The sequence below is a fragment of the Stenella coeruleoalba genome, assembly GCF_951394435.1.
Source record: "Stenella coeruleoalba genome assembly, chromosome: 15".
Lineage (NCBI taxonomy): Eukaryota > Metazoa > Chordata > Mammalia > Artiodactyla > Delphinidae > Stenella > Stenella coeruleoalba.
Window position 1 is genome coordinate 55,663,489 of NC_137161.1, and position 22,413 is coordinate 55,685,901.

The 22,413-nt window shown below is 39.5% G+C and overlaps 1 long non-coding RNA gene across 1 annotated transcript in view; it reads right to left on the reverse strand.

The window, feature by feature from the left end:
* Positions 1 to 455: 455 nt before the first annotated feature.
* LOC307197903 overlaps positions 456 to 22,413 on the reverse strand; it is a 37,694-nt gene continuing 15,736 nt past the window's right edge. Inside the window, exons 2-3 of the long non-coding RNA XR_013831535.1 lie at positions 18,732 to 18,803; positions 456 to 562 (exon numbers count right to left, since the gene is read on the reverse strand). This is a non-coding gene — a long non-coding RNA (uncharacterized lncRNA). The remainder of the gene's footprint in view (positions 563 to 18,731; positions 18,804 to 22,413) is intronic.

Genomic DNA, 22,413 nt, shown 5'->3' on the forward strand with positions numbered 1-22,413 from the left:
TAGCACAGGGAACTATATTCAGTATCTCGTAAGAACCTATAATGGAAAAGAATCTAAAAAGTAATATATATATATAATATATAAAACTGAATCACTTTGCTGTACATCTGAAACCAACACAACATCGTAAATCAACTATACTTCAATAAACATTTTTTAAAAGAAGAAAACCATACCGAGAAAGTAGGATTGTAAAGTAGAAGTAAAGTCCCCTGTTTAAAACCTGGCTAATGGCTGTAAGAATAAAACCAGCTCCCTTTTACGGAGCACCTGGCACAATTTGATGGCATCCTTGTGACAACCCCGCAAGAAGACACTATCATTCCATTCTAATGCTGGGAAACTCAGGATCTGATAAGGAAGGTCAAGTCACACAAACTAAGCAGGAATTCCAGAATTTGAATTCAGGTGTGTCAGGTGCCAAAGCCGAGGCTTACTTACCAGGACTGGCCCGACGAGACGTGGCATGCCTAAGCTCAGGCCAATGTGGGTGAAGAGTCGTAACCACTGAACCGTTCCGTAACGAGCTTTCTGTGTCCAAGGCACTGTGCGAGGTGGCCCCCTAGGTGAGAAAAGGAAACACTGTGTGTTCTTTAAACGTTTAAAGGACTGTAGGAAATGATGACAGCTTGGAGGCACAAATGGTATCTCCCCTTCCCCAGTTGCTTCTGCCTCTGCCCCCAGCCACTTTTTACCACATGTTACTTCTCAGCTAATTTTTATGAATCAGAGTCCAGCACTTTAAGCAGACACTGGCTTGAGTTACTGGGCTTTAGGGCAATTTTATACCAGAGCAGTCAGGAGAGGGCTTCGGTTTATATCCCAGGCCAACTACTTTATTAGCTGTGTGTACTTGGACCACGAGACTTACTGTCCCTGGGGCTCAGTTTCCTTATTCATAGGATAGGGATGATGATAACAATAGTAATGACTTCATAGAATTGTAGCAAAGCACATAGAACAAGAGTCCGGCACATAGCGTGTGTGTGTGTGTGTGTGTGTGTGTGTGTGTGTGTGTGTGTGTGTGTGTGTGTGTGTGTGTGTGTGTGTTCTGGCATTCTGTGAACACTGAGAAATCTGAGCCATGATCAGCTCTTCACAAGTTTTCCACACTTTCCTGAACATACAGCTGCTGGGTTGACTTGTCAAGGTCATTCTCCATGACCTAGCTCCCTTTCTGTCCTCTTTCTCTTCAGTTCTTCTGAGCATGTTGGCCTCCAGACTCCAAGTCACAGGGCAGAATGTAGGAGTCACCATTTATACCTCCAGATCTCATCCAGATTTTCCTGGGCTTCCAAAACTAGGACTTTTCGGGCAATGATGAGAAATATCTGAGTCTCCGGCATCATCCCATCACAATAGCACCCAAACCTCATTGCAAGTAATTGAAACTGCTCTTGATGTAATTAAATTCCTAAAAACACAGAAGGTCCCCTTTGTCATCAGAAGACAAAACCAGGTATATGTGAAAGTCACTTAAAGGCAATCTAAATCATGCAGTGCATGTTAATATATTTACGTTGCATTTTGTTGTATTTTATTATATATTTTTTCTTTCACGAGGATGGTTACTATTTATCTGAGTGCTTACTATGTGCTAGCTTATTTTTACAGTATTTGGTTTAATTTTTTACAAAACCCAATGGAGTATTATTATTTTTCTAACTTTAGAGATGAGGCTATGGGAACTGGGGGATGGTAAGTCACTTGCTGCTCAGTCAGTGACTGATGGAGCTTGGCTTGGACCTGAGGAATGCCGAATTTCAAAGCCAGTTCCCTTTTCTCTCTATTCCAAGCCACCCAGAGGGCAGGAAACATGTCTTCATCTATCTTTGCCTTCCCAACAGCATATGGTCCATTCCCTGACACACAGTGGGTGCGAACAGTAACAAGATATTTAACAAAGTTTAGCAAAAAAAACAGAAAGAAATCCTTAAGTCTAATGTCATATCACCGTAACTAGGTCAATTTACTTCTGTGTGAACAGAAAGACGTTGCCATCTCTTAAGTGAGGCATTGTGGCTAAGTCCACATCTACTGATTCTGTCCCCAAATTCTGTCCATTTTGGAGAAGAGCATAATTGGATCATATTGACCATCCCTCCTTTAATATATTTCAGTACAACAAAGAGATTTAGATTCTGAAGAGAGGTCTTCACAGGAAAAGCAAAAGGCAAAACCATAATTTCTGGCCACCTTCCTGTTAGCTACATAATGAACCCCAACTCTTCATTAATTCATACATTCATTCACACATTCATTCACTCATTCATTCATTCATATATTCATTGACTCATTCATTTATTCATTTACCCCCCAGGGGGTGTTACCTGCCTGAAATCTTAGTGTTTAGATCTGACAAAGAAATACAACACAATCTTTGATTATGGCAAGCTCATCATACTGAATAAATTTTTTTCTTTTATGATTTTCCCCTAATACAAAATAATATTTGCTGATTATAAAACACAGAATCAAAACATTTAAAGAAGAAGCCCCTGTAATCCCCCACTTAAAGATTAATAATAACTAAGTAACATTTGGTTATATTTCCTCCCAGACTTTTCTATGCATATTTTATAAATATGGTATACTATACATACTAATTTATGACTTTTTCTTTACTTAATATACATTGTTTGCATTTCATCATTTTGTAAATATTCTTCTACAATGCCTTTCTTTGTCTGCAAAGTGCTCCACTCAATTGCTCTGCAGTACTTTGCTTAACCACGTCTTGGGTGTATTATTCTTTTTTTTGTTTTTTCTTTTATTCATTTATTTATTTACAGGCATGCCTCAGAGGTACTGTGGGTTCAGTTCCAGATCACTACAATAAAGCAAGTCACATGAATTTTTTGGTTTCCCAATGCATATAAAGGTTATGTTTAGGGTTTTCCTGGTGGTGCAGAGGTTGGGAGTCCGCCTGCCGATGCAGGGGACACGGGTTCGTGCCCCAGTCCGGGAGGATCCCACATGCCGCGGAGCGGCTGGGCCCGTGAGCCATGGCCGCTGAGCCTGCGCGTCCGGAGCCTGTGCTCCGCAATGGGAGAGGCCACAACAGTGAAAGGCTCGCCAAAAAAAAAAAAAAAAGTTATGTTTACACTATACTATAGTCTATTAAGTATGCAATAACATTGTGTCTAAAAAACAATGTACGTGAGGATACTCAAACAGCCCTATGGAGAGAACCATGCAGTGGGAAACTGAGCTCTCCAGGCAACAGGCTGTGAGGAACGACATCCTCGTGAGGGAGCTTGGAAGCACATTTCCCAGTGCTGCTCAAGCCTTGAGATGACTGCAACCCCAGCCAACACGTTCACTGCAAAGTCACGAGACATCCTGAAACAGAACCAGGCAGCTAAGCTGCTCCTGCTTTTTAAACCATGGACATAATAAGAAAATAAATGTTGACTGTTTTAAGCCATTAAAAATTTTTTTTAAAAATAAAAAACAATGTACATACCTTAAGAAAAAAATACCTTATTGCTAAAAATGCTAAACATCATCTGAGCCTTCAGTGAGTTGTAATCCTTTTTGCTAGTGGAGGGTCTTCCTTTGATGTTGATGGCTGCTGACTGATGCATGTATTATTCTTTTTTTTTTTTGCGGTACACGGGCCTGTCACTGCCATGGCCTCTCCTGTTGCGGAGCACAGGCTCCGGACGCGCAGGCTCAGCGGCCATGGTTCACGGGCCCAGCCGCTCCGCGGCATGTGGGCTCTTCCTGCACCGGGGCACGAACCCGTGTCCCCTGCATCGGCAGGCGGACTCCCAACCACCACACCACCAGGGAAGCCCCGGATGTATTATTCTTAATGGCATCATTGTTGTTCTTTACAAAATACACAATAATGAGAAATTGATGTTGGCAAAAGTGTAGAGAATTAAACTGCCCCCACATTTTCACCTGTTATTTCTTTTGCATTCGTTTTCCAAATTACCTTAGGGTAGCTTGACACATCTTTAATTGAAGTCCTAATTATTGTACATAATGCAGCTCACACCTGTGGTGATAATGCTTTTATTAGCATTAAAACTAAAGACATCAAAGAATCATATCAGGATAAAATGTCTATTTCTAATTTAATAGAATTGCAATTAAAGCAAATTTGATCTGAATGAAATCCCATCATAACTGTTTTTTTTCTTTTCTGCACAGTGAGTGAAAATTATTCTCCCCTAAATTGAAGATTAATAACATGCTTTTAATGTTAAATGTAGCAATTCAAGCATTAGGTTGCAATTCAAGTTCAACATCACTGAACATTTTATAAACTTCACATTTTACCATCTCTGGGAAGCGCTCCGAGGTAAATGCATTAGCGTTCAATGCATTAATGTTATTTTTCTTTATAAATGAGGTTATAACAGTGTTGTTACCTTCATTTGAATATTTTAATGAAGGGATAATATAGGGAGAGTGCTGCATTTTCACAAGGTAATTGTTTCTTCCCTGAGTGGCTAAACTTGGGCAGAAAGTGGAATTTATCTCATTGAAATTCTATTATGGCTGCATGGCTGTTGTTACTTGTCAGGAATCTCTCATTACCTGGAAACTGGGGCTTTTTGTTAAAACTCTTCTTTCCCATGGCATCCAGTCTCTTGCCTTCCTAAGGTGTAATCCTATCCTCTGGCAAGTCACAGCATCAAACCTTTGGTATCTTGCTCCAAGTATGCACTGGCTCAGCACTTAGAACGGAGCCGGATGGAGAATTCTGATTTAGATAAGTTCAGACTGGCTTGGTCACAAGTAATCGAAATTTGCAGTAGAACCTAAAATGAGGGAAAGGTATGCAACTGCTTTCAAGTTACTAAGAGTTGGGTCTGTGCCTATGATAGATTAATTGCAAAAACAGCCCCAATTTTCTGTCCTTCACTGAATCTGCTCCATTCACAATGTAACTTTCCAGATTCTCCCATCAACAGATGGAGTCTGTTTTTCCACTCCTCGAATCTGGGCTGGCCTTGCCATTGGCCTTGACCAGTAGAATTTGGCAGAAGTGACATCTTGCTCTTGGACCCATGGCTCCACGATAAGAACAAGCCCAAGTTAGCCGACTGCAGGACGGGACCCTTTGGGGGAAAACCAAGGTGCTTCTCTCAACAGCCAGCCAAATCTCACAAGCAGAGCCGCCAGCCAAAACACAGATGATAACAGATTCACGAGGGATCCCAGGCAAGGTTAGAAGAACCACCCAACTGAGCCCAGCCTAACTTGGCCACCTGCAGTTAGGAGCCAAACAGCCATAATATGTTACGGAAAAACCGGAACGAACTTTTTGGCCAACCCAATATTTGAAGCCCATAATTTTTGAGTAGTTTGTGACTCAGCACCAGATAACTTAGATAACACCCTACCTCTGCCCGAGTCTACCTGTACGATCATGGATGCGTGAGCTACTAATCTCTTTGAGTTTTCTTTTCCTTCACTGTAAAGTGAAAACAATAAGACTCCTCTATAGGATTGTCTTGAATTAAAGATAGTAGATGTAAAATATTTAGTACAGTGCATGCTACAGAAGAGTGCTCAGAATAAATGTTAGCTGTTATAGTTGCTGAAGCTACTACTGTTCATTTCCGTGACTCAGATCCAAGCATTTCAATTAGTGGTTGACAGCATGTGTCTGGAGGTAGGCTGCCGCCATTGGGTGCCTGACTCAGTCATCACTAGCAGTGTGACCTTGAACAGCTTACTTAACTTCTATGCCTCTGTGACCTCATCTCTAAAATTGGAATAATAATAGTACCTACTTCACAGAATGGTTGGGATGATTAAATCACTTCAAAATAGATGAAGTGCTTAAAAACTGATTGCATATTTTAGACACGAAATAAACAGAATTAATTATTATTTATAATAATAGAGAGATATGTAGTTTACAGATCTCTCTGTACATCTAAGTGGAAAAAATCCCTACCTATAATATTTATCTCTGAGATCTCCATTTGGTCTTTGGGACTAAGAATATGAGTATTTTTCTAAAATGTGCGTGATGGAAATTTGCAAATATGTGCACAAGGAAAATATTCAATAGTATAATAAAACTGATCAATCTATCACTGAAACTCAATAGTCACCAAAACACAGCCCGTCTTGTTTTTCTCTACCCTCATCCACTCCTCATTCTCCAGATTATTTTGTTGAAAATGCCCATTATCATATCATTTCCTCTGCAAATATTTTAGCATCTATCACAAAAATACAATCTCCTTAAAATAAATAACCACATTCCATGTTCACATCTAAAAATTAACAAAAGTTCCTAATATCATCAAACATCCCCTTTTGATCCAAAAGTTTCCCCTCCGTATTCTTTATCTTTGCTTTTAATAACCTAGATTATTTGTCACACACAATTTCCCACAGGGTGGATTTTACTGATTACATCTCTCTAGTGCATTTTGACCTGTTCCTCTGTCTCCTGTGTGTCCTATAAATTTATATTTGGATTTAGAAGTTTGATCATACTGGGTTCAATGATTTTTTTTTTTTTTTTTTTGGTCAAGAATACTTCGTAGAAGGCACAGTTTACTTATACATATGTTGTCTGGTTCTCGCTATTTTTTGTCATATCATCATAAACCACTTATGATTACTGACTAGATCCAAGAATTGATTTTTTTAAATGGTGACAGTTTAATTCTATTATGTCTTCTCTGTTCACTCGAATACAGCTAAATGAAACTTCCTTTCACAACTATTTGCTTATACTGTGATAAAGCACAGTGTGACATAAACATTTACCTCCACCTTGTCTTAATTTAGTTAACAATATATTCCAGAGATAATTACATGGCAACATAATGAAATATTTTCTCATTCCTTTTTATAGCTGTGTAGAACTCCATTGTGTAGATATACATGGATAATTCAATGAACTGCTCATTGAGAACTTTGGGATTGTTTGCTGCCAGTCTTCTGACACTGCAAATAATGCTATAAATGAATAGTTTGGGCATAGAGGGATATTGTTTGTTTGTTTGTTTTTGGTCTTGGTCAATTTTTATAGCCTGAGGCTTTCTGAATCTTGTTGGGGAGTGAGAATGTTGTAGGAGATAAATCCAGTAATGTGTATCTTCACGGTAAGGGCAAGGGTATTCCGACATTCATAGATCTTACAGTTCCAGCTTCAACTGTTTTCTGAGATTGCCAAATCCCTCTGACATGTCTATGTAGTCATTTGCCCTTCTGCAGAGATTTAAAGAATCTGGATTGTGGGAGGGAAAAGTGACTCATGTACCCAGCGAGTAAACCCCTTTCCCTTAGCTTCCTGTCTGGTTTTGCTTATCTCTATTGATCACAGATTATGGGCTTGCCTTCTTCATTAGGAAGAGTCTACAAAAGAAAGCCAATTGCCAATGTTGTTCCGGAAACTGTATAGAAGACAAAAATGTCAGAGCGAGTGATGGATGATGGGGATGGGGGGTGGTTCATTACATCTTTTTGTTACATCCCTCACAAATGTCAGGGACCTCCTCTCCAGGATTTTTCAGTGGTCAGAAACCAAGGGATCTTTGAAATGGAGGAAATTTAGAGAGTTCTCAGTTCTGTTCAGCCTCTCACCTAGTATATTTATTCTCAAACACATGGATCTGCTGTATAAATACATGGGGCAAAAGTGCACTTCCTGGGAGAAGTCAAAATAAAAACCCCGCTTTCAAGATTGAGTCCCTGAGCCCAAGCCTGTCACTCAAGGGTGTTTCTGTCCTCATCAGGAACAATCTCAACTTCAAGCTTTATCTTAGTCTTTCCCAAGGGTCCAGCTACTTAATAGCCCAAATGTGTTTATTGAAAGAAACACCTAACATGGCCCCCAAGGCCATCAGCACAGCAGGCTCTGTTGTATCCACCTGAGGTTAGACTCCAAGGAGAATGAGGAACACATCTCCTTGTCAACACAGATGACTCCTCCTAAGGAGGGGTCAACAGAGATTCAAGGGGTCCAACATTGGTGAAGGAGTTTGATACGTGTGAGTTCATACCTGTTAAATTGTATCACAAAATAGATTACAAAATAAGCAGTATAAGACTCTTGACAGAAAATACTGGGTTTTTTTTTTGTTTTTATTTTACATCTTTATTGGAGTATAATTACTTTACAATGGTGTGTTAGTTTCTGCTGTATAACAAAGTGAATCAGCTATACATATACATATATCCCCATATCCCCTCCCTCTTGCGTCTCCCTCCCACCCTCCCTATCCCACCCCTCTAGGTGGTCACAAAGCACCGAGCTGATCTCCCTGTGCTATGCGGCTGCTTCCCACTAGCTCTTTTACATTTGGTAGTGTATATATGTCCATGCCACTCTCTCACTTCGTCCCAGCTTACCCTTCCCCCCTGGCCTGTGTCCTCAAGTCCATTCTCTACATCTGCATCTTTATTCCTGTCCTGCCCCTAGGCTCATCAGAACCACTTTTTTTAAAGATTCCATATCTATGTGTTAAATGCTGTTTTTTCTAATGTTGTTTACTACCACTACTACTACTGACAATACTAATAGTCACCGGTGACTGAGTCTACTGTTGACAAGAGTTTAAAATGACATTCACTCGAGCAATTCTGCCAGGAAGCTAATATTGGTTCTATCTTACAGACGAGGGGGATTCAGAACTTGCCTGGCTTTAGAGTCAGAAATTAAGCCAGTTCTCTGTGACTCCAGGCTTCCTTTTATCCATTGTTCTGTGACCCTCCAGTAACTTCCACTATGGATTCGATTTGTACTTGGACACCACCCCCCAACCCAGCTGACATTTAAGCAATTAGACTTGTAACCTTAAACTAGGCAAGAGGCTTCCATCAAACGTGGCTGTGTCTCGGCAGTAGGTATCAGGGGGTAACTGAGAAAACAGGTACCATGGCCTGCAATCCACTCACTGCAGCCTTTTAACGCAAAAGATTGCTCTTAGTTAAATAGCTTGCCCATGTTTTGATTTTTAATTTTCTCCTCTAACAATATAATGTGCCATTTAGAGCAAGGTTCAAATCAATATGACATTTCAGTACCCGTTAAATGTCTTGGCAACTAAACTTCCTTGTTATCCAATTACTTGTCATTTAATAAACATGTTCCCACCTTGAATCAGGGAACAGGAGGGGGGCGAGTTGCCCACATCCTTTCTCTCTTTCGTGATGATGCTTAGCTGGGTGTGGGTGCTGATCTCCCTATTTCCGTATTTCTCCTTCCAACCCGACATGGCTCTGTTCTGTTTGCCACTTTCTCGTCTCATTTTGCACAATGAGAAGTCAACCCAGAAATGTGCTTCTCCTGGCCACACAGCTTCGTTCAGTGATTTCGTTGTGGTGGTTGTTACTTAATCACTGGCACTTATCCACCTCACAGCTTATAACAAAGTGTGAAAATAATCTCAGTCCCTAGATTGGCCTGAGCCACCTGGTTTTCCTTCTTGAATCTTGCTTTCCCTAACTCCTTTTTCTCACCTGATAGTCAAGGTTCTTTTAGAAAACCTCTTATCTAGACCAAACTTGCTCCTTTTATCCCCCCACTTCTAAATGCTGAAAAAACAAACCTACACATCACAAAGATAAATTCAGAAGCCAAGTTAGCAGCATCTACTTCTACTGTGGCTTTTATCTTTAGAAGTTTTAAAATTCATTTTTTATCGGAATGCACCATTGACATGGGACGTTGAACTGAGAATGTATCTTGAAGCATAAATTCAACATTTGGGTGTCAGTCCTGATTCTGGTATTAGCTAGCAGAAAGTAAATGACCTCGAGAGAAGAACTACCCCCTCTCTGGACCTCCATGAATACATATTTAAAATGGGATTTGTGGGACTTCCCTGTTGGCGCAGTGGTTAAGAATCTGCCTGCCAATGCAGGGGACACTGGTTTGAGCCCTGGTTTGGGAAGATTCCACATGCCGCGGAGCAACTAGGCCCGTGAGCCACAACTACTGAGCCTGCGCGTCTGGAGCTTGTGCTCCGCAACAAGAGAGGCCGCGACAGTGAGAGGCCCGCACACCACGATGAAGAGTGGCCCCCGCTTGCTGCAACTAGAGAAAGCCCTCGTACAGAAACAAAGACCCAACGCACCCAAAAGCAATAAATAAATTTATTAAAAATAAATAAATAAACGAATTTATTAAAAAGAAAAAAGGGATTTGTGTGGAATAGATCCATGGTTCTCCCCTGGAGTGATCGCTATATTCTCCGACAATGGACAGACTCTGATTCTGCATTTATGAGTAAAGCAGGGGGCAGCCACGATTTAAGACCCATGTCCTTGATGATCCCCAAGTGTCCTTCCAGTCTACAAGTCTGTGGGTACATTGTTTTGTAAGGAGAGAGGATACCTACAAGATCCCAGCACAGCATCCAAAACAGCTTATGAAATGAAGAGAAGTAGCTCAGTCCAACATAAAACGTGCTGTGTTCTAAGTGGAGCAAAACCAGATATTTCATGGGGAGAAGAAACACATTAGCCCTGCTACTGAGGACAGCGTCTTCAGCTACAGAAGCTACCTGAGTTCCATGGACAGGGTAAGCCCCCCTCCGCTCAAGAGCTGAGAGATACTTCTCCAGCCGGGATGTGGCATCAGAGTTACTAAAACTGTAGTGATAATAGCTACAGTTTATTAGCTACTACAACCATTGAAATCACTTGGCATCTGGATTCAATTGTTTTCATTTACCAACTAGGGCTAATGACAATACCTACCACATGAAGCTATTAAGGTTTAATAAATTGATTTATGTAAAGCTATAATATATTTATTTAGCTTTTATCATCATTTTAAAAATTCAGATGAGAGTAGAGATGTGGATGGACCTAGAGTCTGTCATACAGAGTGAAGTAAATCAGAAAGAGAAAAACAAATATCATATATTAACGCATATACATGGAATCTAGGAAAAGGGTTCAGATGAATCTATTTCCAGGGCAGGAAGAGAGACGCAGACGTAGAGAACGGACGTGTGGACACAGGGGTGGGTAAGGGGAGGGTGGGATGAATTGGGAGATTAGGTTTGACATAAATACACTACCATGTGTAAAACAGATAGCTAGTGGGAACCTGTGGTGTAGCACAGGGAGCTCAGCTCAGTGCTCTGTGATGAGCTAGATGGGTGGGATGGGGGTGATGGGAAGAAGGTCCAAGAGGGAGGGGATATATGTATACATATAGCTGATCCACTTCTTTGTACACCAGAAATTAACACAACATTGTAAAGCAATTATACTCCCATTAAAATAAAATAAAAATTCAGATGAGAAACGTCAAATTCAGGGCGATCTCACCCCAAATCCTCTATTCATTTCACCTCATTGAAGTGCAGATACATGCAGGACACACGGGTTTCCTTCTGCCCTTCATCATTCCCTTTAGGATAGCTCTGAATTGTGAAAGGATGAAGTTTAATGCTGGATTAATCCTTCACTGTGACAACCACTAGATGGACAGAGAGCTGCATGCAAGCCATGGGATTTTCAGCACCCGGAGACCCCTAATCTTGTTTAATCAGATTTATTGATCATTAGTTTAAGATGTTTAAGTATCGCTAGGTGGTAAAATGTTTTATTCTATTTTGTTGAAGACTACAATGTCTCCTTGCCCTGCCACCAGTAAAAGTACTGGCCTATCTGAGAGACACGTCCAGAGGGTATGTGATCTTCCCAGCAGCTCCTTCCTCACCCCCGTACCACCTGGCAGTTCTCACATAAATCAAACCTGAGAATGGGTCATTGATTTCTTTATGTAAAGAAATTCAGTAAAAGGGGATTTTAGAAGCATTCTAATATAACGTGTTTTACTATCTACAAAGTCAACTGAAGTTTCCATCTCTCTCTTTTTCTCATAAATCAATTTTTTTTTCTTATCAGGAAAAAAAAAAATGAAAGCATCTGTCACCATCCTTTACTTCCACCAGCATCGACTAAGCATCTGTTGTGCCTATGATGACACAGAGGTACTGGCACTCCTGACCTCAAAACACTCACCTTCTAATAGAGAAGACTAAAAGTAATCAATCCATCAAAATAACATATGAAGAAGGATCATAGCAAATATTTGTTGAGCTCCTGCTTTTCACCCCTAACTGTGTTAAGAGCTATTGCACACAAAACAAGGTGGTAAGTGTAGCTTTGTCTTATTCTAAGATAAAGGTCTAAGACAATGAGTGCCGGGAGTCTTATATTCCTAATTGAGACTTTTGACCTAATGGATGTATATAAAGTACCTGGAGAGTAAAGACTCTTTCCTGGCCCATGAAACATTTATAACAAATGTAACTATGCATTCATGCCGTATTCCAAGTGGAGTAAAACCGGATATTTCATAGGGAGAAGGAACACATTAGCCCTGCTACTGAGGACAGCATCTTCAGCTACAGAAGCTACCTGAGTTCCAAAAGCAAGTATCACCAAGTTCCAAATAATTGGTATTATATGGACCACAGTTTTTGGACTATAATGTAATTAAGTTAGAAAAGTGTTACCAAAATTAACTAAAATAAATATAGATTAAGAAATTTTAGGGACTTCCCTGGTGGTCCAGTGGTTAAGAATCCACCTTCCAATGCAGGGGATGCGGGTTTGATCCCTGGTTAGGGAACTAGGATCCCACGTGCTGCGGGGCAACTAAGCCCACGTGCCACAACTACTGAGCCTGCACGCCACAACTAGAAGCCCGTGCATAGCAATGAAAGATCCCACGTGCCGCAGATCCCGTGTGCCACAACTAAGACCCGACACAGCCAAAAATAAATAAATATTAAAAAAGAAAATAGAATCCTTACCTTATTGAAAAAAAAAAAGAAATTTAAAAAATTACTTCCAAACCACCTATGGTTCAGAGAAGCATACTGGATATTTTCAAAATATTTGGAACTGAATTATAATTAAAATACCAGATATCAAATGATGAAGGATGAAGTGTTAAGCATATATACATATTATATATATACACATACATATTTTTATATACACATATGATATATGATATTCATTTTATATATCTATATTATAAATGTATAACTATATATAATATATACCTTGTTTATATATTATATATATGTAATAAATGAGCTTGGCATCTAACTTAAGAAGTTTGGAACAGAACCAACAGAATAAACCCACAGGAGTTAGAAAAAGCAGAGACAATAAAGTTGAAAGCAGAAATTAAAGAAATAGAAAACAAAAGTTATCACAGGGAGAATCAGAAAGGCAGAAGTTGATTCTTTTAGAAAGACTAATAAAGTTGACAGAAGTCCTTCAAAATTGATCAAAGACAAAGGGGAAGAAAGGTGCCACAAATTGATAATGTTAGAAACCAAAAGAGACATCACTACAGATGCTAGGGATGTTTATTTGCTGTGTTACTACTATTGGTGAAGAATGTGGTCACCACTAGGAAGGGAAGTGATGGGAGTCAGGATGGAACAGAATGTCTCTTCACTGTAAACTCTTTTGTACTGTTTAAGTGATTGCAACCCGTGTGCATTGCCCATTACAAAGTAGAATTAATAAAAGATTTGCCTAAACGTAGATTTTATAAAAAGCATTTGCAGAGTTATTTTCCCTTTACAAGGATTTGAATGTGGAGTGTTACTATCCTCACAATGACCATGTGACATATATTTCATGATTTTCATTTTGTGGTTGACAAAATGAAGGTTTAGAGAAAGCAATGCACATGGCTAGAAGTAGAGAATAAGGATTGCTTTTTACTACTTTTCTTAACGTTTAATTGTAAAAATTTTAAACTTCTGAAAAAATTGAAAATAGGGAATTCAATGTGCATACCACCTAGAGTCTAAAATTAATGTTTGATCATATTTTCTTTATCACATAACTAGAGGATAAAAATTTGAATTTATATTGTATGAGCTATAAATTCCGTGTTCTTTCTACCACATCCAGAGAAAAAGATTCACTGTTACTCAAGCATTTGTGTGTGGCACAAAGTCAAATAGCCGTTTCCAGATGGTGCTTTCAGATACATACAAAGCACTGTTGGCATCTTTGCCATAAGCATATAGCTTCCTAAAGTGACTATCTATAAACCATGGTCCTTTCATTATTTTTGTCCTGCATGTTGATCATACATAATGTTTATGTTTCTCCTTCCTTTCCTTGGCCAATCCTTGACCCTTCTGGCCAGCTTCATCCTCTTCTCTGACTCCCACCTATTCTGCATCTTTCTGCAAGAATTAAGAAAATCCCCTCTGCTCACAGCATTCTGCAAACCCAAGGTGGGCCAACAAGAAAGAACGGCAATATTAAAATGCCTTTGCAGGTTACGATTTAATCTCCCTCAGGATTCAGCCATCATTACATTCTTATGACATCATTTCTATATATTCTTGAAGCAAATGTAGACTACTTTTGCCCTGGGAGCCAGTGGATGCCCAGCTGGCTGGCAAAACATTATTTCTAGATGTGTCTGTGAGGTGTTTCAGGAAGAGATCTGAACTGATAGACTGAGTAAAGAAGATCACCCTCATCAATGTGGGTGGGTATCATCCAATCCATCAAAGGCTGGAATTGACAAAAAGGTGGAGTAAGGGTTAATTTGCTCTCTCCTCGAGCCTGGACGTCCATCTTCTCCTGCCCTGGAGCATCAGCACTGGTTCTCAGGCCTTCAGTCTTGGACCGGGACTTACATCATTGGCCCTTCTGTTCTCAGGCCCCTGGCTTGGACTGCAACTACACCATTGGCTTTCCTGGGTCTCTGGTCTGCAGATGGCAGACTGTGGGACTTCTCAGCCTCCATAACTGCGTGAGCCAATCCCTCCTAATAAATCTCTATCTATACATCTTTCTTTATCCTACTGGTTCTGGAAACCTGACTAATACAAATAACTGTGCTTCTTGGCCACTTTATTCCCCCCGCACCGCGTGGCCTGCGAGATCTTAGTTCCCGGACCAGGATTTGAACCCAGTCCCATGGCAGTGAAAGCATGGAGTCCTAACCACTGGACCGTCAGGGAATTCCCTTCGTTGGCCATATTTCCCAAACCTGTAAGTAGCGTGTTCTTTTTTAAGGTTCTCACATAGATAATGTTTCATTAACATTAATCTCGTCATTCATAGAGCATGTATTGAACGTCTGCTATGAGCTAGCCATTCCTGCAAGTATTAGGATCAATTTTGAACTAAAAATAAAAAACAGGGTTATTGCCCTCAGAACTGTCATGTGCTTTTATAAGGTAGGTATTATTTCCCTTTGTCAGATGAGAAAAATGTGGCTCAGAGAAATCAAGAACTAGTCCAAGAGGACCCAACTAGGAGCAGTCACAGCGGAGAGGAAACGCAGAGCTGCCCATCTCTGAACCCAGAGATTTCTCAACGACACACAAATGCTTTTTATACCATCCTGAACATGAATTTGGTGGCTCACGTTTAAAACAAACATCATTTGGAGCAGGACAAACTGGGGCTGCAGCCCTTCTTCGCAAAGCCCTTGAGCTAAGTGAGAATGTTTTTCCCCCATGTTTAAAAGATTGTAAAACAGCAAAAGCACCAACAATAAGAGCAAAGAAGAGTATGCAATAGAGATCTATGTGGCCCCAAAGAACACGAAATATTTACTCTCTGGACTTTTACAGGAAAAGTGGGCCCATCCCTGACCTGGAGTATATGGAGCAATCCATTCGTCTACTGTATTTTGTTTCTGCTTTTTTTTTTTTTTTAATAGCTTGGCTTGTGTACTTCAGAAATAGCCACTTTCATCAATTATTTCACCCACTGTTTCATGAGTAAATAAATGCCCTCTCACAGCATTCCTTGGGAAGATGGCTTCACACATGGTTATAATTCCTGATGAGAAGAGAAGCCAATCGGAGGTAAAGTGGGCAAAGAAGGAAACCATGCTGTTTGTTTAAAGCAGCTCCATGGCCCGCTAATGGAATTTCTCTTTCCCAAGTTACTGAAATCTGTGTAGGAAGGAGAGGGGCAGTTTGATGGGATCAGCACTTCCAGAGTCATCGACAGCAACTAAATTGGAAAAATGCACCAAACCCTGGGTTTCAGCGGGCTGTGGACTTAATATAGATTGAGTCAGGAAGAAAAATATTGCACAGTGTGCAGTTTGCACGTCTCATCATCTCATTAAAGACTTGGCTATGGATAACACAATGGGCCTTTTTCCTCCCCAGCTCCCAGTCGAGGGAATCAGGCATGCAAGGAGTAATAATATATCATTTCACGGCACTTTGAAGGAACTGCCGTAATTCAGCGTGAAAACCCGCTTTGATCCTTATTTACAAAAATAAAGCCTACCCATGCCTACAAGCACATGGCTTTCCTATCGCTTGCCACTCCTGTCTCTGCCTTCTCAGGGATGACCCACAAAGAGCAGCTTCATAGCCTCTCCCGGCCGGCCAGCCACCCGATTATTTAATTACAGTTTTCTAGCTTCAGCACTTTGCCCTTACCAGGGAATGTAAGTGAAATGTGTCAGAAATAAAGAAATAAATTACAAGCTAAATCAATAGGAAAGAACCATGCAAACTGGCATCACAGTGGATATCTGTTTATCCAAAGGTTTTCAAAGGCATTTAGACCTTCAAGGAAAAAAGAAAAAAAAAAAAGACAAAAACAGGGTTAAGTTGGAGAGGGGCTGGAAACACGAGGGAGATGTCTGTCTGCAGACAGCCCCAGACTGTATCTGTCTGGGCTTCCTGCAGAGCCCCTGAGGTTAGCCTTCATGTTACTCACCAACGCAGGTGCCAACACGCGGTTTCCTAAGTGGAAAATTTAAAAGTAATTTTTCACCTTGAGAGAGAGGTTTCCTTCTGTTTAACGCTTACTCAGGCAAGAGAGCAAATCTCAAAAACAAATTGGAGGCATTTCTGCCAAAACTCCACTCGGACAGAAAAAAAGATGGAGAGATCACTTCTCCCTCTTGGCTGGAGCTGGAGAGACGGCCAGGGTGAAGTTTTGAAAGCCAAGCCTCTTTTTCTTATTCTTTTTTTTTATTAAGTTTTTTTTTTTTTTTGGCTGCATTGGGTCTTCGTTGCTGCGCACGGGCTTTCTCTAGTTGCGGCAAGCGGGGGCTACTCTCATTGCGGCACGCGAGAGATTCTCATTGTGGTGGCTTCTCTTGTTGCAGAGCACGGGCTCAGTAGTTGTGGCACACGGGCTCTAGAGTGCAGGCTCAGTAGTTGTGGCACGCGGGCTCTAGAATGCAGGCTCATTGCTCGGGCTTAGTTGCTCTGTGGCATGTGGGATCTTCCCGGACCAGGGCTCAAACCCGTGTCCCCTGCATTGGCAGGTGGATTCTTAACCACTGCGCCACCAGGGAAGTCCCCAAACCTCTTTTTCTATGCTTTTCTCAGACAGTAACAGCAGCCTCTCCTAATGTCCTTAAGGCATTTTGAATATCATTTTTATAGACTAAGCAGAACTCAAATGTGGAGGGTGTGTCCTCCCCATGTGTGGGCTTTTTGCCCCCCACAGCACCAAGCAATCCTTCAACACCAGCGGGGTGTCCTACAGTTAACTCAATGCTGTTGCTCTCTACCCAGAGACAGCAACAGATTCCACAAGTTGAGGGATACCATCGGATTACACAGTCCGAAAAGACTGCCCACCCCCCTCAGACACCAATCACAAGTCCAGTTTGTCACCTATACATCTGACCCACTGGCTGTAGATGGGCGGTTCCAACTATCCCCTCCTTGGGTTTGATTAATTTGCGAAAGCAGCTCATAGAATGCAGAAAAACATTTTACTTACTGGCTACAAAAGTGTGTAACTCAGGGAACAGCCAGATGGAAGAGAGGCCTAGCGCAAGGTATAAAGAAAAAGAGGGTACCGTTCCCCCCAAACATCCACGTGTTCACCAATCTGGAAGCTCTCCAAACCCCATCCTTTTGAATTTTTTGTGGAGGCTTTATTGTATCAGCACAACTGATTGAATCATTGACCACTGGTGATCAATTCAACCTCTAGCCCCTCTCTCCTCTCTGGAGGTCAGGGCAGGTGGGACTGAAAGTTCCAACCCTCTAATCACATGGTTGGCTCCCCTGGCAACCAGCCCCCACCCTTCAGTACATTCCAAATATCACCTCATTAACATAAACTCAGGTGTGGTTGAAAGGGGTTTGTTATGAACTCTTATCACTCAGGAAATTCCAAGGGTTTTAGGAGCTCTGTGCCAGAAACAGGACGAAGACCAAATATATATTTCTATTATAAATCCCAATATCACAGCTTGCACGTGTGAGCATGTTTCCCACACATTTAAGTTCTACTTAGGAGAAATGAGAGATTGGGGATGCCAACACTGGATCTCCCCAATAAAGACAGCGTATTGGTGAAGATATGATTATCTCTAAGAGTTAAAAAAAAAAAGCACCTCAATTTAGCTAGGAGCAGTAAACAGCAACTGGGGAGCTTGGTTGGAATTCCAGGGGTGTGGTTAACATTATGGAGTTTAGGGATTCAATTTCATCAATTTCCTTCTCCCCTTCTCTCTCTTCCCCCATATTCTCTAGTACTTTCCCTCCTCTTCCCAGTTTGGTATCTCTCTCTGTCTTGATATTCCTCTTTTGTCTTTTAAGAGGGCTTCTACCAAGAGCTGAAGTCAGAGGCACAGAGCCCCAAGCTTACATTATCAGGACATAGGAGTCCCAAAGGAGAGAAAGAACTTTTTTCTCCTAATAGCAGAAGATAAACTCCCAGGGATGCTTGGTGATTCACCCTGCTTGGTTTAATAGCCTCCTCTTTGAACATCCATTGTGGTGCAGGGGATGAATACTCACCTATATGGTAGAATCATAATGTCCACATCATAGGGCAGTTGTGGCAGTTGTGATGATTGAATGAGATCAAAGCTATAAAAAACAAAGTATAACCTACAGTGAGCCAATCCAGGTCTTATTACATTAATTTTGGGCCCTCTTTTTTCCCCTCTAATTAGAGTGACCATCTGTCCTGGCTTGCCTGTGACTCAGTGATTCCCTGGGACCTGGACATTTAATGATAAATTTGCCCAATTTGGCCAGGACTAAAGGTTATCCCCGAATGTGGGACTCAACAGTACTAAAACTGGGACAGTCCTTCCATTAGTGGCAACCCTTCTACTAATTTCTATCTCCTGGAATTTTCCCCTTTGCTCTGGGTCATTTAATGGTATCATAAAGGAAAAAAATAAACAAACATAAAAACAAAAAAAAAACCCACTTTATCCTTTTTTCTTGGTATGAGAACAATGGTAAAATTTCTACTTATAAGAGCCAAGCTTCAAAAAAAACCCCATTTATAAAATTATTAAACCCCTAGGGGATCTTTTCTATATACACCTTTAAAGAACACATAGGAATTGTGTACACACATGCCTTTTTCCTAAAGTGATATATCAATAATCCATTACATAGATCAATACCATGGTGGTCATAACAGCTGCATTTTTAGGAGTTTTTAAAAATAAAATATAAACATTTACCAAAATTTTTAGAATGTAAGTTTTGGGATATAATTTAGAATGGAAATTTTAAAATACATTTTAGGCTTCCTATGTTCAAGGACCTTAATATTTTCATGGAACTCGAATTCAAAATTAAAATGTAAACAACATTTAATGTTGTTGTATCTATTGTTTAAAAAGTATCACCTGCTAGGAATGGCATATAAAACTGTTAATGACGCTAAAGAAAAAGGGATGGGGTAAGAGAGAAAGAAGGAAGACAGTGAGAGGAAAAAGAGAAGAGAGCAGAAAAATGGGAGAGAGAGAAATAAAACCCCTTGACTTCTCTTTTTAAACAAAATTCCAGGGAACACCTTCTTGCATTAAGATTTTTTTAAAAAATTAGATTCTTCTTACAGAAGTTGTAATTTAAATTTCTTGATGAGATCTGGGGGATGCCTTTATCCTTTCAATGGAAACATCATTTATTTGGAGGAGGAGTGTAGTGAAAATTCTATTTAGAAAAAGATGTTTTAAGAAGTCAAATTTCTCAGATGTTCATTTTATCTAAATATTGGAAACTGCCTAAATGTATAAAAGAAGGTAAAATTATATTCAATATTCCCAATTCATAACTCTTAAGAGCTTTTAATAACACTTATGAAAAAATTGAGGAACCATATCCCTGACTTTATTTCTGGAATGCTGCTGCAATGCTCTGAGGGAGAGCAACCACATTGTGACCATGAGGATGATAGCCACATTTTAAGGCTGCATAAAAAATAAAGTAACCTTGTTCTGGATGACACTGGGGAACTAATATATACACATATACACGTATATATATATATATATATGATATGTATATTATATACACATAATATAATATGTATATTATATATATCACAACTATGAAAAAAATATATCACTATATATCTATATCTGTATCACAACTATGGCAAACAATAGATTACACAGGTCTGGGGACCTAGACAGAAGAATAATATGAGTTGAGCCCTAGTTTTCTCCATTCTCCATAGAAGGAATATATAGGGTATGGTGTGTCTGTGTGGGAGACAGAACCCAGAAAGACTCCAGTGGCCTCAATGATTTGAGAAGATGGAGATAACAAATATTTAAGGAAGCTGATGAGCCTAAATATGTGAGAAAACAGTTTTGGAAAGAAGGGAGTTACGTTGTCCGTCAAAGGTTGCAAAGTTTTAGTTCTGTAGAATGAGTAACTTCTAGAGATGTAATGCACAGCATAGTGACTATAGTTAATAATATTGTATTGGACACACAAAACTTGCTAAGAGAGTAGATATTAAGTGTTCTCACTTCACGACCACACACACACAGAAAGGTAGCCACGTGAGGTTATGGACATGTTAATGAGCTTGACTGATAATAATGCTAATAATCATTGCACAATGTATGTGTTATCAAAACATCATATTGTGTACCTTAAATATATAACGTTTCTAAAAGTAATAAAACATAAGTATATTTCGATATGAGAAGTAGAAGTCTATTCTAAAACTGATTTTTTTTCCAAATTAAGTTGCTAGAAGTATGTAGTAAAATCTTTTCATCCTCTTAAAAAATAAGAAGAAGAAGAAGAGAAAGAGGAAGTGATTTATGCTGAAAAAGAATGCCTCATATCTACATAGGGGTCCCTTTGAGTCTTTGCTTAGCATGAGGCCACATATGCACAAAGGGACATCACAAAAGACTGGTCAAAGAACAAGGAAATTGTAAGCAGAAAAAATACCAGAGATCATAGAGTGTGGGTAGATGTTCAAGTTTTAATCAGAAGAAATGGAAGATCCTTGGTGAGTATTTGGGGCATTCAGTGAAGACCCAGAAAGATCATGACAGGAATAAAGCTGAGTTAACTTATGGTTTTCCAACACTTGCCCCAGAAAAGCTGGACCATAAAACAGGTCTCAAAAAATTTAAAGGGATTTGAATCTATAGGTTCAACAATTTCATAACTCCAGCCCTGGTGGGATTTTTTTCATAGAAATTGATTAGATTTTGATTCTAAAATGTATGTGGAAATTCAAAGAAACTAGAATAACCTAAATAATTTAGAAAATGAAGACCAGAGCTGGATGACTTATACTATTTAGAGTTATTATTAAGCTACAATAATCAAGGCATTGAATAGAAGTAAAAATAGAATAGAAATTGGCATAAAGGTGAGTATATAGGTCAATGGAACCAAATAGGGCATCCATAAATATACTGCATATCAACTGATTTTCAACAACTGTGCTGAGGTAATTTAGTGTGGGAAAGGACAATAGTTTCAATAAATGTTACTGGAACAACTGGATATTTATATGAAATGAGATCAACTTCACCCTATATAAAAATTAACTAAAAGTGGATCATACATTAGAACCTAAAAGCTAACATTATAAAGTTTCTAAAAGAATAATAGGATCATTTTTCATGGTCTTGGGTTGACAAGATTTCTTAGGAAACAAAAAGCATGAACCATAAATGAAAAACAATGATATATTGGACTTCAGAAAAATTAAATTCTTCTGCTCTTTAATAGATACTTCTAAGAGAATGAAAGGCAAGTTACAAACTAAGGGAATAAATGTGAAGCATATATGAATATATACACTTGTCATATTGACAAATATTGAAAATATTTGAATATATATATGTACCTTTGTTACATATATATGAATATAGATAGATATGTCTTACTTACCAATAAAAAGATTAGTAACCCAATAAAACAGAGGTAAAATTTTTGAACAGACACTTCATGAAAGAAGATCTAAAAACGACCAATAAGCACAAGAAAAATGGTCATCATTATTATTAGTTGCCAGGAAAATGAAAAATTAAACCACAATAAGATGTCATTCCATATCAATAAGAATAGCTAAAATTAAAAAAAAAAAAAAAAACTGACACCACCAATTGTTGGCAAGGATACGGAGCAACTGGGAGTCCCAGGGAATATAAAATAGTATAACACTTGGAAAAGGTTGTTGAGGTTTCTTATGAAATGAAAT